The 16,839-nt window shown below is 37.9% G+C and overlaps 1 long non-coding RNA gene across 1 annotated transcript in view; it reads right to left on the bottom strand.

The window, feature by feature from the left end:
- LOC129135737 (uncharacterized) overlaps positions 1-14,335 on the bottom strand; it is a 68,439-nt gene extending 54,104 nt beyond the window's left edge. Inside the window, exon 1 of the long non-coding RNA XR_008536781.2 lies at positions 14,213-14,335. This is a non-coding gene — a long non-coding RNA (uncharacterized LOC129135737). The remainder of the gene's footprint in view (positions 1-14,212) is intronic.
- Positions 14,336-16,839: the final 2,504 nt, after the last annotated feature.

The following is a 16,839-nucleotide window of genomic DNA, read 5'->3' as shown; positions in this document are numbered from 1 at the left end:
CTCCATCTATAAACATACACATAGACTGAAAATAAAAGAATGGAAAAAGACATTCCATGCTGATGGCAGCAGCAGTCTGTCTGGAGGAGTCACTGTGAAGATGCCTGCTGCAGTTGGGAAGGCATGGCCAGGCTCCTCTGTGGAGCTGGCGGCAGCTGAGAACAGGTGGGAGCCCTGCCCCCGACCAAATTGGCAGGGTGGGAGCCCTGCACTCATGGGCTCAGCTGCAGCTGCCCAGCCATGGCTCTGGACTCAGGCATCTCTGTGCTCTTGGAGTTCCAGGAAGCTCCACTGCCCCCACAGGCTCAGACGTGCCTTCTTCCACAGCCTGGCCTCTCCCTGCTCCTAGCACCGGCTCTGATTCTGGAGCAAAGTTGAGGTGAAGCACAGACCCTGTCACAAACCAGCCAAGTGTGCCATGCTTAGGGAAGCATTGACACACCAGCCCCCTGCCGCCTTGACCCCCTCTGGAATTTGGGTGCTGAAGAGCATGGGAGGGAGGCTGAAGGGGGCTGACGGTGTCTTGGTGCCAGCCTGCTGGCATTTCTTTGGACAAACAGCCTTGGTGCCATGGACAGCATGTTGATGGCATCACGAGAGGAGGCAGACAAGCTCCTGAGTGGAAACGGGTGGGTCCCCAATGAAGCCCCACTTTCAAGCCTGGGACAGCCTGAAGCCTGGAGGCCAAGCTACCAGTTCCAAGTGAAATCCATGGCCCAGAGTGAGAACTTGTGGTGCTTCTTCCGGGTCCACCCATGGCCACTCATGGACCAATCTGCAGGTATTTCCTTTCTTCTGAGCCCATTAAAAATCCAAGACTAAGCAAGACTTGAAAAGATGTCAGGAAGACCAGCTGCAGAGAGGAGCTACCCACTCCAGGGCCACCTCAACTTGTTGGGATGACCTGCCTATGGAAAGGAGCTACCCGGTTTGGGTCTCCTGAGAGCTATTTTGTTGCTCAATGAAGCTCCTCTCTGCCTTGCTCACCCTCCAGTTGTTCGTATACCTAATTCTTCCTGGATGTGGGACAAGAACTTGGGACCCACTGAATGGCAGAACTGAAAGAGGTGTAACACAAACACAGCTGAAACACACTCCCCCAACCCACTCACCATGTTGTGGATGAGAAGGAGAGAAGAGCTGCAGTTTTTCAGGGAGCCCAGATCTACAGATTCCCCAAGCCAGGGCTGTGACAGCATCTTTGGGGCTCTACAGTTCCTGGCATCTCCAAGCTTCCCAGTGCCACTGTGTTCCCCTTGTCTAGACATAGGTGCCTGCAGTGCAAGCTGTGTGCAGTACATCTGGTCCAGCCACAGCCTCGCACAGAGCCGGAACCTGTGCCGGTGCTTGGAGCTGCCCATCCCACCATAGCCACCAGTGCCTGGCTCTGTGCTGTGGTCAGATCCTGTGCTCGCTTGCCCACATACCCCTTGCTTGCCTGGCATGCTCTTGGCAGGTGTGGTATCCAAGCCAGTAGAGCAAGTCAAGTGCAGCCTACCAGGCCAAGTGGCAGAATGAGTCAAGAAAGCACAAGAAATACTCAAACAGAAGGTGCTGCTGGACACAGAGATTGGCAGCTGGTGAAGCAACACCCCAAGGATCCCATGATAATGCCAATGGACACCAAAAATGAGAAGGAGTAGCTATATTTATTTCAAAATGGATTTCAAGACAAAATTATAAGAGACAAAGAAGATCATTATATAATGATAAAGGGATCAATTCAGCAAGAGTATAATATAGTTATGAATATATATGCACCCAACACGGGAGCACCCAGATATATATAAAGTAAATACTATTAGACCTAAAGAGAGAGATAGATCCCAATACAATAATAGCTGGGGACTTCAACCCCCCACTTTCAGCATGGGACAAATCTCCCAGACAAAAAAAATAGCAAAGAAGCTTCAGAGTAAATTATATAACAAATGTACCTAAGAGATAGTTACAGAATATTTCATCCAATGGCTGTGTAATACACATTATTTTCCTCAGCATATAGATCATTCTCAAGGGTAGATCATATGTTAGGTCACAAAACAAGTATTAAAACATTCAAAAAATTAAAATAATATCAAGCATCTTCTCTGACCACAGGAAAACCTAGAAATTAATAAGAGAAATTTTGAAAACTATATAAACACATAGTAATTAAAGAACATGCAAATGACCAGTTGGTCAATGAAGAAATAAAAAGGAAAATTTCTTGTAGTAAATCATATTGGAAACACAACATACCAACTCCTATGGGATAGAGCAAAACAAGTACTAAGAGGTAAGTTTATAGCTATAAGTGCCTACATAAATAAAGTAGAAAAATACCAAATAAACAACCTAATGATCCAACATAAGGAACTACAAAAGCAAGAGTAAAACACACTCAAAATTAGTAGAAGATAATAAATAATAATGAGCAAAGAAGAAATACATAAATTTGAAATAAAGAAAATACAAGAAAGTAATGAAACAAAAAGTTGTTTATTTTGAAAAGATAAACACAATTGACAAACCTTTAGCCAGTCTAAAAAAAAGAGAGAACACCCAAATGAATAAAATTGAGAAAGAGAAAGGAGATCACAGAAAATCAAAGTACATTTATGACTACTATGAACAAGTATATGTCAATATATAAGAAAATTTAGAAGAAAATAATAAATTTCTAGACACGTACAACCAACCAAGATTGAACCAGAAAGAAATTTGAAACGTGAGCCAGTAAAGAAAAACCCAGGACCTGATGACTTCACTGCTGAAATCTACCAAACATTTAAAGAAGAAATAACACTAATCGTACTCAGATGGTTCAAAAAAATTGATTAGTTCCAAACTGATTCTATGAGGCCAATATTTCCCTGATACCAAAATCAGACAGATACATCAAACAAAGAAAACTACAGGCTAGTATCTCTGATAAATATTGATGCAAAAATCCCCAACAAAATATTATCAAACCAATTTCAACAATACAGTAAAAAGATCATTCATCATGACCAAGTGTGATACCACTGGGATGCGAGGATGGTTGAACATACAAAAATCAATCAATGCAATGCATCATATCAACAAAAGGAACATTAAAAACTATATTATCATTTCAACTGATGCTAAAAAAAATCTTTTGTAGTTCAATATCTCTTCATAAAACTTTCAAAAAACTGGTTATAGAAGGAACATACCTAAACATAATAAAAGCCACATATGACAGACAAACTAGTATCATACTGAATGGGGAAAAAATGAAAGCCCTTCCACTTACATCTGGAACACGACAAGGATGCCTATTTTCACAACTGTTATTCAACATAGTACTGGAAGTCCTAACTAGAGTGATCAGACAAAAGAAAGATATAAAGGGCATCCATCTTGGAAAGGAATAAGTCAAATTATGCTTGTTTGCAGATTATATAATCTTACATTTGGAGTAACATAAAGACTTCACCAAAAACTATTAGAACTGATACATGAATTCAGTAAAGTTGCAGAATACAAAATCAACATGCACAACTCAATAGCATTTCTATATATCAAAAGTGAACAAGCTGAAAAAAGAAATAAAAAAGGTAATCCCATATACCATAGCCACAATAAAATTAAATAACTAGGAATTAATTTAACTAAAGAAGTGAAAGGTCTCTATGATGGGAACTAAATAACACTGCTGCAAGAAATTGAAAATGACGTTAAAAATGAAAAATATTCAATGTTCATGGATTAGAAAAATCAATATTGTTAAAATGTCCATACTACCCAGAAATTGGGAATGGTTAATGGGTACAAAAAAAGTGGTTAGAATGAATAAATAACACCTACTATTTGATAGCACAACAGAGTGAATATTATCAATAATAATTTAGTTGTACATTTAAAAATAGCTAGAACAGAATGATTGGTGATATGGTTTGGCTGTGTCCCCACCCAAATCTCATCTTGAATTGAACCTCTCATAATTCCCAAATGTCATGGGAGGGACCTGGTGTGAGATAACTGAATGATGGGGGTGGTTCCCCCATACTGTTATCATGGTAATAAATAAGTCTCATGTGATATGATGGTTTATTAAGAGGTTTCCCCTTTCACCTGGCTCTCATTCTTTCTTGCCTGCTGCCATGTAAGTAAGATGTGCCTTTTGCCTTCTGCCATGATTGTGAGGCCTCTGTAGCCACATGGAACTGTAAGGCAATTAAATCTCCTTGTCTTTATAAATTATAAATTCTTGGATATGTCTTTATCAGTAGGGTGAAAATGGACTAATACCATAAATTGGTACCAGGAGTAGGGCACTTCTGTAAAGATACCTGAAAATATGGAAGAAACTTTGGAACTGGGTAACAGGCAGAGGTAACAGTTTGAAGGTCTCAGAAAAAGACAGGAAGTTGTGGGAAGATTTGGAATTTCCTGGAGACTTCTTGAATGGTTTTGACCAAAATGCTGATAGTGATATGGACAATTAAGTTTGGGTTGAGGTGGTCTCAGATGGAGATGAGGAACTTGCTGGGAACTGGAGTAAGGGCAACTCTTGCTTTGTTTTAGCAAAGAGACTGGTGGCATTTTGCCCCTGCCCTAGAGATTTGTGAAACTTTAAACTTGAGGGAGATAATTTAGGGTATCTGGTGGAAGAAATTTCAAAGTAGCAAAGCATTCAAGAGGTGATTTGGATGCTGTTAAAAGCATTCAGTTCTGAAAAAGAAATCGGGCATACAAGTTCAGAAAATTTCAACCTGATAAAGTGATAGAAAAGAAAAACCCATTTTCTGAGGAGAAACTCAAGCTAGCTGCAGAAATTTGCATAGGTAATGAGGAGACAACTGTTAGTTACCAAGACAATGGGGAAAATCTCTCCAGGACATGTCTGAAACTTTTGTGGTAGCCCCTCCCATCACACTCCTGGATGCCTAAAAAGGAAAATTGGGTTCATGGACTGGGCCCAGGGACCCCTGCTTTGTGCAGTCTCTGGTCTTGGTGTCCCATGTCTCATCTGTGGCTAAAAGGGGCCAAGATACAGCTCAAGCCATGGCTTCTGAGGGTACAAACCCTCCTTGGCAGTTTTCACATGGTGTTGAGCCTGTGGGTGCACAGAAGTCAAGAATTGAGGTTTGGGAACCTCCACCTAGATTTCAGAGAATGTCCAGGCAGAATTTTGCTGCAGGAGTGGGGCTCTCATGGCAAACTGCCGCTAGGGCAATTCAGAAGGGAAATGTGGAGTCAGAGCCCACACACAGAGTCCTTACTGGGGCACTGCCTTGTGCAGCTGTTAGAAGAGGGCCACCATCCTCCAGACCCCAGAATTGTAGATGCATTGACAGCTTGCTTTGTGCACCTGGAAAAGCTGCAGACACTCAATGCCAGTCTGTGAAAGCAGCTGGGAGGGAGGCTATACCCTGCAAAGCCATAGGGATAGAGCTGTTCAAGACCATGGGAACCCACCTCATGCATCAGTGTGACTTGGATGTGAGACAGGAGTCAAAGGAGAAAATTTTGGAGCTTTAAGATTTGACTGCCCCACTGGATTTCAGACTTGCATGGTGCTTATACCCCCTGCATTTTGGCTAATTGCATCCATTTGGAATGGCTGTATTTACCCAATTCCTATACCCCCACTGTATCTAGGAAGTAACTAACTTGCTTTTGATTTTACAGACTCATAGACAAAATGAGACATTGGACTGTGGACTTACAAGTTAATGCTGAAATGAGTTAAGACTTTGGGGGACCGTTGGGAAGGCATGATTGGTTTTAAAATGTGAGGACATGAGATTTGGGAGGTGCAAGAGGAGGAATGATATGGTTTGGCTGTGTTTCCACCCAAATCTCATCTTGAATTGTAACCTCCCACAATTCCCTCATATTGTGGGAGGGACCTGGTGGAATATAATTGAATCATAGGGTGGTTTTCTCCATACTGTTCTCATGGTAGTGAATAAGTTTCATAAGATCTGATGGTTTTATAAGGGGCTTCCCTTTTCATTTGGCTCTCATCATCTCTTCCCTGCCTCCATGTAAGACATGACTTTTGTCTTCTGCCATGATTGTGGGGCCTCCCCAGCACGTGGAACTGTGAGTCCATTAAACCTCCTTGTCTTTATAAATTACGCAATCTCAGTTATGGTTTGATCAGCACTGTGAGAATGAACTAATACAATTGGATTGTTTGAAACACAAAGAATAAATGCTTGAGGGGATGAATACCCAATTTTCCATTAAGTGATTATAATGCCTTGCATACCTCTATCAAAATATCTCATGTACCCCATAAATATATAGACTACGTACCAACAAAACCCAAAAATTTAATAATTAAAAAAAAAGAATTGCAAACAATTTACAACTGAGTGATAGACATACTTGTTCTCAAAGTATTTTTTCCCTCCATGCCACCACCAATTTTTCACACACTACTGTTCTTTTTAGATTGCATGCTCCTACAAGGGATCTGGTCCTTCTCCCAATATTTCTCTAAGTTTACTTCTTTTCTTCTTTCTTTCCACTGGCTATCCTCTGCCAAATGCATCAAATACTTATTTTGCTATGGAAAACATTTTTCCTTTTAATGACTCTTTTCAAGGTCTTCCCACATTAGGGCCTGATGTTTAATTATCCAGCGTCTGGATGATGTATTAAGACAATTTATACAATATAACAAATTTCTTACTCAGAAATGCTGACATCTGCCTGTAATTATTTTGTTTTTGCTTACGTTTTAGAATGATAAAATTACATAGCCAGTTAATGGCAAAGCTTAGATTTGAATCCAGACACTTTCCCACACTTAGTGGCTGCACTATAGAAATACTATTTTTGGTCCTCATCCTTGTGAGCCTTTTGATATCCTGAGAGCTAATCTTGTTGCTTTATGTCATACAAAATCTGTCTAAATGTTTCCCTCAGCTTGATCAAACTTCAGACAGATTTCTTCATGACTCTAGGCTCCTGACCTCCCTTTTTAAAGAATATTTACATTACAGAACTTTCCATTGTATATATATATTTTTCTGTCTCTTTGACATGTGACTCTTATTTAAGCCCCCTGCCAATTTCATGACCCAAGATCTTCTTTCTCAAGGAAGTGGGAGTTGCCACTTTAAAATGTAATCACCTAAAAGAAAGAGCCTCTATCTCCCAGTTTCTGTGGCAGCATAGAACCCTAAAATAGATAAGTAACAATTAGCAAACATAGATAGCCTAGTCACCTTGGCCAATCGCCCCCATCACATCCTCCAGTAATTTTCCACTTGCTCACCCTAATGCTTAAAATTCCTCTAATTGTTTCTGTGGAGTTGAGTTCAATCTCTTTCTCCTCCTGCAACAGTCTTCAATGTAGTCTTCCTTCCCTACTGAACTCTGGAGCATTTTTTATTTTTGATGTCTCACGCTCAAGTATCCCCACACTACTGAAAAATGGGAGGTGCATATCTGGTATTAAAAACACTTTCAAATGCTCTGTTCCTAGAAAATTGTACTGCAGTTGTAAAAATGTCCTAGCCATTAACCACTCAAAGCTGTTCTCCCATTCTTAATGTTGAAAGGCTGCATTGTGAGAACTTTTTAAAAATGGCAGAATGTGTCTTTCTAACACATCACAAGATGTCATTAGTAAGACATGGGTGAGGACAAACAGTCCTGCCTTTTTAAAAGGAGGATTCAGATACATGATTCTTAGATTATTTCACAAACTGCTGACACAGTTACCACGTTATTTTTATTGAGTTCTCAATAATATTTAGACTTTTTTTCCTAAAATGAAGTATTTTATCTAATGTGATAAATTAACTTTTATAAGGTATTCTATACTTTAGATTCTTTTAGATAAGGGCAATGAATGGTTCTACATTTCGAATTATTTCAGATAAGGCTGCTGAATGCTTTCTTTATAACACAAGGCATTTTAAAACAATCTCTATTATTCAGACAGTTTTGAGATAGGTGCTGACAGCAATAACAGAAACAAAACGAAATACTTTCCTATTCTTTTGAATTAGAAACTATTTCTGGAGTCCTGTTTTCTGTGTGAAATAAAGCTATCAATCCATCAGTCTATCCATATGTATTTTTCTTTTCAGCACCAGTGTCAGGCAATAGAAATCCAAGCTTTCTGTTAATGTTTTCTTTAGTAAAATCTTTGTCTACCTGCAGTGCTAATCTTTAGCTTTAAATTCAAGATAAGATTTACTTTACTTTGTATTTGTTTCCTACCATCTCTCTTCTCTCCTATTTTTATTTTAACAATGTGATGGAAAAATGTAACTAATCCCGTTATGACGGCATGCTTTAATATCTACTTAGTTTCTATCAGACTCTTTTAAATTATGTTTCACAGCAGTCTTATTTAATTTCTGGAAACTATTATAGCTCCCCCAGCCCCCCCAACCCCGCTTATTGAAAACCTAAAGATCAGAATGTTGTACACAATCTAGATTTTCCAGTGTGTGTGTCTATGTGTATGCATGGCTAGTTTTATGTGTAACTGGTTATCCATAGAGCAATATACACATACAAGGATAAATATTCATATTTTCATACAATGTTTTATGCATAGATTGGCTTGTATGGATCGTTATTTAATAACCCTTGGAAAGATTTTTTCAACTAAGAAACTGAATTATTTGATGAAACATAGCTGATTAATTTTCAGTGTTTTGAAGCGTTAGAAGTTTAAAATACACTTTTGAAGTCATTTCACTTTGATTAATAAAATGTGATGGGCTAATATTGTATCCTTTTAATATCTTACTCTGTGTTGGGCACTTTATCAGGAACTAAAATTTCAAAGACAAATAAAACATGTTTCCACACCAGAGGTCCTAATAGCAGTGGTTCTCCACCCTGTCTGTACATTAGAATCAGCCGGGGAGCTTGGAAACTACTTTGAGCTCTACCACAGAAGATAGTGACTAGCTTAATTTTAAAACTTCTCCAATTAATTTTGAAGTGCATTCATTAAGACTCATGATCTTATAGCACATAAGAGGAGGCTAAACTACACATGGGCAGACATTTAACTTATTTGGTAGGAACCTTAGATAGAATTACACAGGGATTGCAGAGATGGTGGAGGGTCAGTGAAAGCCACAGGAGTTTTTTTTGTGAGATTGGGGTGGGACAAGTGGTAACATGATTCTTGAGTTTTGAAAGAGAAGATTTTCAAGTAGTGGAGAAAAAGTGGATAGAAATGTGGAGCACAGAGGAATAAAATTCAGATAGAGGAAACTACAAACAAAAGGAGTCATATAGCAACCTGGTGTGAAAAAACTATGTGTGGTTTAGTGCTTTAGAATTCTCAGATGTACATTTGGGTGTGATCAACTTGGGACTGGAGTGAGGGAGATAATGGAGAGTCCTTAAGATGTATAATACTTTAAATGCATATTCAAATTCACATTGACAAGGAGAGAAGTAGGATAAAATAATTAAGTCTGAAAGCCATTCACTTTTGAAAATTGGATATAGAGATCAGTTACATAATCTTAAGCTATCCTGGTAGTGGTCACCAAGGAAATAAAATGTGCTATGTCTTGATTAATGTTACAAATGGAAATATAGCTTTTGGACTACCCAAGATATGTACAAATAAAAACAAACATCTTCCTTGCTAATTTGATTGTCTTATTCCAGAAGACTAAAAAAGTGTTAACTCCCCTAGCAAACAGAACCCATTTATTAAGGGCATGTAATGTTCCAGATACTTCCTCTCAATTAATTTTGGTCTATATGGCTGAGTCGTATGTTTTGGCCAAAGTATTGTAACAGAACCCAGATTTAGCTGCTTGTTGTTCAAAAGTGAACTCCAGAAACAAAAGTTGGTGGGCGGAAAGGCAGGTTTATTCAAGAAGCTGGCAACCCGAGAAGTTGTCCGACTAGTGTGACGAAAGCTATCTCGGTTCCTCGGGCTGGCTGAAGGGATTTTAAAAAGGAAGCACCTTGGGAAACTATGTGCAGGTCAACATGTCTTGTTCTGATGATTATCTTGAGTAGTGGGCCATCTGGTGGTCTGGTTGGTCTCAGCTAGACTATAAGAGGATTGTAGATTAATGCTCAACTTTGTATTTTGAGAAGGCATTTTAAAATTTTGGTTTTATCTCAGGGCTCCTTCCTGAAGTTTTTAAGCAAGCACAAAGATTAGGCATTGGAAGAGAAAGAATGATTATTCTAAAATGGAGTGACTGCTTCGGTTACAAATTCCTCACTGCCAATTTTTAAATCCATTTCTATGGAAATGGAGCAAGTCTATTCTGGCTACTTCCTGCTGAATGGGGGCTCCACTGGGGACATAGATATGAAAACATTTGGCCAGGCAGTGAGTTGATGTTCAGGATCTTGTTTGTTTTCAGGTTTTTAGGACTTGATCTCCCAGTTGAAAAAGATGTTGGGCCACATCTGTGGGTTGAGTGGTCCTGCTAGAAGCAACTTACGAAGAGAAATCAATTTAGTCCTTAGAGCCTTAATATATTTTACTATTGCTAGATTTCTTAAAGTATTAGTAGATTCTCCTCCCAGTGTGGAAACTTGGAATAACCAGCCATATAACTTTAAAGAGAGTCAATTTGTGCCTATTTTGGGGAGCCATTTTGATTTACAACAGGGCAACTGTCAGAACCCTGTGTTGAGTCAAATTAGTTTTTTTTGACATATATAGGGATTTTTTTTAAGAGTACAGTTTATCGTTTTAGCTTTTTCCGCCATTATGGTCTCCAAAATACAATTTAAAGTTTGCAGGAAGGGGTGAGTTACAGCTTTTCCTGACATTACTGCAACTACCATCGTCTTTTTAAAATTGGGATAGACTGGTATTAACTACAAAATATATGGCCTCCATGTCAGTAAGAAAGTCAATAAGTTTGTTCCCCACTATCAGTTATGCTTGGGTCTCCTGTGAGAATATAATGATATGTTGATTAAACATACATATTTAACAGGTTATAGGAAGAGCTATGAATATTTATTAAGGTGGTCCTGACACACGTATATTAGACAAATATGCATGTAACACACCACTCATGTTCACCTTGGGGTAGAGACTTAACATTTAATTGTATTACAATTAGGCCCTATATGTTAAAGGTTCTTTTCAGGACACAAAAGCACACGAGTACATAATTTCTGTAAACTGGCCAGAACTAATCCATGGTCAATGATATCAGGAAAGTTACTGGAACCAGTCTCTTGTTCAATCAAAGTTGTAGTTATGGCTGGTGACACAGGAGCTGGGGTTCATTCAACATCTGGGGGAACTTCAAATTGTTTTAATACTGCTTATCCCAAGGCCAGTGCTTGTTTAGCTGCTAGAGAAAAATAAAAACCTTGTGACAGTTAGAACATAGCATATTCCTTAAGTGTAGGGGTGTGTGCCGTGAGACCCTTGCCTGGTATAGCCTTAGGTTCTGTTTTTAATTCAGTATCTTATTGTCACAGAGAGTCTGCTATCAGTTCATGATTTCTATGTAAACATTAGTGCTGGTCACTTGTGTCTAAACCATAAAAGGGAAGGAGTTTAATGAGGAGTGTCTGATTCTCCCATTTCATGTTGGAAACAGTTTTTAAGGTTTCCTTTCCTGGGGTTTCTTTGACCAAGGAAGTTTCCATTCAGTTGGTGATGGTCTTATAATTTTATTCTTTATTTTATATTCCCTCTTTTTTGGTAAAGATATGCCAGAGGCAGTATTGGTGGTCAAGTTTTGTTTTATTCCAAATGGATGCTGGGATGGTGTGGCTACCTGCCCTGAGTTCATCATGTTATTTTGTAGGACCCCTATGGCCAAGGGACTTAGAGTCGAAAGACTTAGACCAAGTAACCATTCTGAGCCAGATAGGAATAGAAGTGGGCAGGCATTAATTAACACTTTGACCCCTTTTAAGTAACACAAGAGCCAGAAAAGAAAAGCCAAAAAGCAGGATTACAAAGTTGACTTGTCTATAAGTCTTATGTATTGAGCCATTAGCTGTTTAGGCACCTGTGTATCTGTCTTTGATTTGAAGGGTCTAAAGTAATTTTATCCCTCAGAACCGATCCTTACAATATCACACGCCAACCCCTTCCATGATAGTCCCTGAGCTTAAACAAAGGGTGCTTAATCTTGTTTAGCTTTAGCAGCAGTGCATTGGCAATGCAAAACAGACTGGCCCACTAGGATTGAACAGTTTTGAAATTCTGAACTTATTAGGTAGAGAGAGAAAGGTAATCTTTGTTGTTATGTTCAATTTTTGTAAGCTATAAATAGTTAAAAGAAAAAAGATTTTCCTGTCTCTGGAAAAATATAAAGAATGAGCAATATTTATTTTATTTTGAGGAGGTTTGTCAAAGATGTTAAAAGCTCCAAAATAAGTGATCAAAATGGAATCAGAGGCCAATGAAATATAGTTATTCATGTAACCAATAGTAATAAAAAACTTTTAAAAATCAATACAGAAAGTTACATGAATATAAAACCTTAACTCTTTTAAAGTTCAGTTTTCCTAAGAAATCAAAAACCTGAGAAGACAACACAGGAATTATCTTGATAAAATGTAAAATCTTTGTTTCTTAGGCCAGTTATTAAAAAAAAAGAAAAAAAAACGCTTGCAGTGTGATTGCTTCTCCTATGGAAAGCTCATTTAGATAACTTGGAAACCAAAGCTGATGAAAAAAAGTAGTTGTGTTTCATCAAACCTAGGAAGACTGTGTTCAAGGTTATGAGTATAGCAGGGGAATATATAATTCTTAGTAACTGTATGAGAATTGTCCTAAATAAATTGAAAAATTTAGTCATGTAAAGAAAAGCCAAAAGTATAGAATCAAGTTATTCAGGGGGGAAAAACATTGTTTTTCTAGATCTTCAAGGTAAAACTTTTCATCATCAGGCCACAACAATAGTTAGATCCAGAGGAAGCTTACAAAAAGTTGGAGAGAATTATCAAGGAAAGAAAAAACTGAAAGAAGGAAGACAGAGTAAAAGTTGAACTTTTTAAATATAAATCTGAAAGTGTTCAAAAAGAAACAGGTAATATAATTAAAAATAAAACCTTTTTGAAGTTTCATTAAGAATATTCATTAATCAATACCTTAAGAAAATCTTGTTTTAACATAGGGAATCAATCTTAGAAAGAATGCTATAAATGTTTCTCTTTTAATTATAGCCAATTTAATGACACAAAATGCTTTTTATAAATTCTCTTTCACAAAACTTATAACAATGTACACAGACTACTTACAACATGCTTGAAATTTCTGAGTTATCCTATACTACTTCTTTCCTAAATAACCAGTCATTTTACTTTAGGACAAAAATTTATCATATAAGATCTTTTCTCATAAAAAATTTATTCTGTTTCTAATAATCTTTCTTATCAAAAATTCACCTTCATATTCATAACTTTCTTGACACCTCTGTCTTTTACTTAATGGTCCATTTCTAACTTCTTTCATACATAACTTTTAAATAACCTCCAAATTATGTAACATTATTGATTTTCTCAATAAGAACACAACTGATAGAATTATATGTTAACTAGAATTCTTACTCTTAATGACCTGAAATTTTAGTGAAATCCTAGGAAGAAAGAAATGCTGAACTATCTTGGATGTTAGCATTTTATAGATAAAACTACTGCACAATTTTTAGAAGCATATTTCCCCATATCATAAAACTTTCTTCATTGGAAATGACCAGACATCCAATGAGCATCCATAATGAAATTCAGAATAATTTTAAAATAAATTACACAAAAAGTTCACCTACAACCATTCCTCCCATTTACATGTACTCAATTCTTTCATTTTTAACAGTTTATCTAGGTGACTTCTGAAAACTGAGATACTGCAATTAGACACAGTTAATCATCATTTAAGGTTATTTTCCTGTTAACCATTTTTAAAGCCTGTGAACATCAGGTGTTCACCTAAGTAAGAACCTTAAACTCATGGGTATTTTGCCAATAACTTCGAAAATTCTGCTTATTTCATTGAACCAACAATCTTAAATTAGTTTTATTTGCCAAAAAAGCCCACCCAAACAAAGGTTATTCTCTTTTTTGGTTGAGTTCGTAGTATTAATCTTTATGCCATACTCTAGCACCTTAAAATCTTTACCAGAGGCAAATATAAAATAACCAGTAAACCCGTACAAAAATCTATGTTGACAATTCTGAAGACATTTTTATTTTGCTAGTAATTTTAAAACCATTTTTATTTACTAAAGATTACTCATTTCATATGAACTTGAAAAGCATTTGCACTTACTTAATGTTGGGGTGGCCAGACCCAAAACCAGGTTGTGGGGGTGACAAAGTCCGGCGGAGTCAAAGGATTGAGAAAAGGACAGTTTGAGAGAGAAAGATGGGACACCAGAGGGCCATTGTGATCGTGGAGACTGCGAAGGCCCTGAGCGCTGGGAGCCCACGCTATTTATTGGTAATCCAACAGAGAAACAGGTGGTGAAAATGTGGAGGTCAAAAGGGCAGGCACATGATCTACAGCTGTGATGGTTTAGCATTTATAAGAAACATGTTCTGCTACTTGAGATAATGGGAATAGGAGCCTAGGAGGGCTAGAAGCAAGGAGCCAGCAAGTCTGGACACATTCCAGAGGACATTATGTCAGTCATGCAAGTCCTGCCTCAGCTTTCTTCCCAACCCTCAGCTTTTTTTCCAACACTTAATTTATGAGTATTCATTTATTTGTAACCCAATTTGGTAGCATTGTAGTCACAACATACAATATAATACATGTATATATACATAAACACATCTAAATGTATATACATAAATGTAAGTGAAGATCAAATAGCTTTTACCTCAGAACTAGTAATGAGACAGCATTGAAAATTCACTAGCCTACTAAAAATAGCTGGATCCAAATTATTTTTGACAAAATTGAGACCTGTCCACATGTCTAACCTTGTTTTCTCTTATAGGTAACCTAACACAGGGTGTAGACCAAATTTTTTGGCAAAGCAGTTTTCATGGCAGTTTTTTTTTTTTTAAATCTCTTTTACCTTCTTTTTTTCTTCAGTTTTAAATGAATTTTCATTGTCTATATTTTAGCTCAAATAGGCTGGGCTATGTAAGGCAAACAAAATCTCCAAGTGTCCTTGAATCAGTGTTACCATAAACAGTGAGTTTTATCTCAGCACCAATAAGTTAATAACAGCAGATTCAAAGCTGGCAGGAAGGAAAATAGGAAAATAGAGAGATCTGGAAGACCCTACTTAACTCTGTAGCTGCAGGTTAACCATTTGAGCTCTAAATTTTTCCTACTGTAATGTGCCCACTAGTTTAAAAATGCACACAAAAATGAGCCATAGTATGTAACCAGCTGGAGTCCCAGAAAATCTGGCATGCCTTTAGGGACATGAACAGACACTTCTCAAAAGAAGACATTTATGCAGCCAAAAAAACACATGAAAAAATGCTCATCATCACTGGCCATCAGAGAAATGCAAATCAAAACCACTATGAGATATCATCTCACACCAGTTAGAATGGCAATCATTAAAAAGTCAGGAAACAACAGGTGCTGGAGAGGATGTGGAGAAATAGGAACACTTTTACACTGTTGGTGGGACTGTAAACTAGTTCAACCATTGTGGAAGTCAGTGTGGCGATTCCTCAGGGATCTAGAACTAGAAATACCATTTGACCCAGCCATCCCATTACTGGGTATATACCCAAATGACTATAAATCATGCTGCTATAAAGACACATGCACACGTATATTTATTGCGGCATTATTCACAATAGCAAAGACTTGGAACCAACCCAAATGTCCAACAATGATAGACTGGATTAAGAAAATGTGGCACATATACACCATGGAATACTATGCAGCCATAAAAAATGATGAGTTCATGTCCTTTGTAGGGACATGGATGAAACTGGAAACCATCATTCTCAGTAAACTATCACAAGAACAAAAAACCAAACACTGCATATTCTCACTCATAGGTGGGAATTGAACAATGAGATCACATGGACACAGGAAGGGGAATATCACACTCTGGGGACTGTGGTGGGGAGGGGGGAGGGGGGAGGGATAGCAGTGGGAGATATACCTAATGCTAGATGACGAGTTAGTGGGTGCAGCGCACCAGCATGGCACATGTATACATATGTAACTAACCTGCACAATGTGCACATGTACCCTAAAACTTAAAGTATAATTAAAAAAAAAAAAAGAAAAGAAAAAAAATTAAAAAAAAAAAGAAATTTTTCATGTTTTTAAACAATTAAAAACCTACAAACACACAGAAAACAAAACAGATGTAGCACTCCCAAACTAATTTCTGAAAAAGGACACCAGAGATGTGTCTTTTAGAATCTTATATCACAACAGATTGTACCACAAACAACCTGTGCCTGGTCCAAATGGCACAGAAGCCCAAACAGCAGAAACAGAGGAATCCTGGTGTGCACACTAGTTTGACTTACCCAATCTTGGAGGCCGTCAGCTCCTCAGATGCTGCTTTCCCTTGCACCAGCTGAGCACTACAAGCAGCAGAGGCCATGCAGAGAAGCAAAATACTCAAGAAAAGTTTTATTAGTTGCTAGGGTCTTCCTAAAATCCCAGCTAGAGGGGTAGCTAGCCATGAGCAATTGGTACTCATGAGTAGTTGTCATCCTGTCTGGTAGTGTGAACAGATAAGTTCTGGCACACTTCCATGGCCTATTGCTCCATCCATTGGAAACCAGGCAGACAGGACCACCCAAGACACACATCCCACATTGGATGCCAGGAATTTTAACTGAGAATCTAGGTTCCACTGTTTGCCATTTGAAAGCCAAACTCAAGAGACAAGAGTTGGTGGAAGGAAAAGCAGGTTTATTGAGGAACTGGCAATCTGAGGAGATGGTAGACTAGTGTTACAAAGG

This window comes from Pan troglodytes, chromosome 7 (assembly GCF_028858775.2).
Source record: "Pan troglodytes isolate AG18354 chromosome 7, NHGRI_mPanTro3-v2.0_pri, whole genome shotgun sequence".
Lineage (NCBI taxonomy): Eukaryota > Metazoa > Chordata > Mammalia > Primates > Hominidae > Pan > Pan troglodytes.
This window is presented reverse-complemented; position numbering and strand designations above follow the sequence as displayed.